Source organism: Papaver somniferum, chromosome 2 (genome assembly GCF_003573695.1).
Source record: "Papaver somniferum cultivar HN1 chromosome 2, ASM357369v1, whole genome shotgun sequence".
In the NCBI taxonomy this organism is placed as follows: domain Eukaryota; kingdom Viridiplantae; phylum Streptophyta; class Magnoliopsida; order Ranunculales; family Papaveraceae; genus Papaver; species Papaver somniferum.
Genome location: NC_039359.1, coordinates 17,867,789 through 17,870,348, shown reverse-complemented (window position 1 = coordinate 17,870,348; position 2,560 = coordinate 17,867,789).

The window sequence follows — 2,560 nt, the reverse complement described above, 5'->3', positions numbered from 1 at the left end:
TAATGAGAACATTGTGGGTATCTTTAATAAGCTATCCCAAATTACTTCAGTGGATGATTATTTTGAAGAATTCGAGAATTATAAAGCCATGTTGCTAAGTGCTTTACCTGGATTACCCGAGATTTATTTTGTGATGAGCTTTATTGGAGGTTTAAAAGAGGAGATCATGCATTTTGTCTTCATGTTTCACCCTACTAATCTAATGCAAGCTTTTTCTCTTGATAGAATGCAAGGGCAATCACTTACAGTTCAACCAAAAACTGCCAGACCCACTCAAAAAAATTTCTCCCCTCTTAAACCATCCCCCCTCCACTTTACCCTCCTAAAGCCAATTCTCTCAAACCTTCCCCCATTTATTCTCCAAGATATCCTTCTTTCATTCCCATCAAAAGACTTACTCCTGAGCAGATGAAACTTAGAAAGGAGAAGGGTTTGTGTTATAATTGTGATGAGGTTTATCAGTTTGGTCACATTTGCAAAAAGCAGCAATTGTACTTGTTAGTGGGAGAAGAGAATTCTGAAGAGGAAGCTCAGGTTGAACCTCAATCATCTGAAGAGGAATTTACTTCTCCTGTGGAATCTGACATGGAGATCTCTCTTCATGCCTTGACTGGAAGTTCTATGGGAGAGACTATAAGAATACCTGGGAGTATCAATGGCCATGCAGTGTCCATTCTCATAGATACAGGTAGTACCCACAGTTATTTGGATGTTTCTCTAGCTAAATGGCTCAATTATAATATCACCCCTACTCAGCAGCTTCTAGTGACAGTGGCAAATGGAGATAAGACTATTAGTGCTGTCATGCGCTCTGGGTTACAATGGTCTATGCACAACCATCTTTTTTCAGGGGATTTGAGGTTACTTCCTTTGGGGGGGTGTGATATGGTGTTAGGTGCATACTGGTTAAAGCAGCTAGGAGATGTGTTATTCAATTTCTCTACCCTGAGCATTACCTTTAACCACAAAGACAACAAGATCAAACAGGTGGGAATTTCTGATGCTCCTTCTTTCAAAATGGTAAGTGCTGCTTCTTTAGAGAATTTTTTTCACAAGCATGGTATTTGTGCTCAACTTAATTCTATCTCCAGTACTCCCTCCCCTACATCCATTCCTTCATAAATAGATGATATTATTTCCTCCTTCTCTCACATTTTTGAGACCCTCACTCAATTACCTCCACAAAGACCCTTAGACCACAAGATTCCTTTGAAACCAAATTCCGAGCCACCCAATATGAGACCTTACAAATACCCACACATTCAAAAATCAGTTGTTGAAAAATTAGTGCAAGAGATGCTTTCTTCTGGCATCATTCAGCCTAGCCATACCCCTTTTGCATCACCAATTCTTTTGGTCAAGAAGAAGGATGGCTAATGGAGGTTTTGTGTTGACTATAGGAGGTTAAATGCCATCACTGTCAAGGAAAAGTTTCCTATTCCTGTAATTAATTAATTATTGGATGAGATTTATGGGTCTGGAGTGTTTACCAAGATAGATTTAAAGTCTGGTTATCATCAAATCATAGTTCATTTGGCAGATATCTACAAAACAGCTTTTAGAACACATTAGGGTCATTATGAGTTCAAGGTTATGCCATTTGGTCTCACCAATGCTCCAGCCACTTTTCAGGCTCTTATGAATGATATTTTTCATCCTTACTTGAGGAAGTTTATCTTGGTCTTTTTTGATGATATTTTGGTCTACAGTCCCAATTGGGAAACACATGCTCAACATTTGGCTCTCACATTTCAACTCCTGAGACAACACCATCTTAAGGCTAACATCTCCAAATGAGGTTTTGCTCAGACAGAGTTAGAGTATCTAGGACACATCATCACTTCAGTTGGATTAGTTGCTGACCCAACTAAAATTTCTTGTATGGTTAACTGGCCACTTCCAACTACTATTAAAGGGCTTAGAGGGTTTTTGGGTTTGACAGGCTACTATAGAAAATTCATTAAGGGTTATGGATGCATCATCAAACCTCTTTCTGATATGTTAAATAATAATTCCTTCACTTGGACCTCTCAAGATACTACTTCCTTTGAGCATCTTAAGCTATCCATGAATACTGCTCCAGTCTTAGCTCTTCCTGATTTCTCAAAGCCTTTCATCTTGGAGACTGATGCCTCTGATCACACTATTGGTGTTGTTCTCATGCAGGAAGTTAAACCCATTGCTTTTTACAGTAAGCCTTTAGGTCCCAAGGCCTGTGGTATCTCCACTTATGAAAAAGAGCTATTATATATTGTCCAATTTGTGACTAGATGGAGACACTATTTACAAGGACACCATTTCATCATTAAAACTGACCACCAAAGCATTAAATTCTTATTGGAGCAGAGAATCACTACCATTCTCCAACAAAAATGGTTAATGAAGTTGTTGGGGTTTGATTACGAAATTCTTTATAAAAAGGGTGTGGATAATAAAGTAGCAGATGCACTTTCTAGACTGCCTTCTCCTGATGCCAGCTGCCATGTTCTCCACTCTTCTACTCCTTCTTGGACTCAAGACATTTTGGATAGTTATAGTGAAGACCCTAAAGTGCATCAAA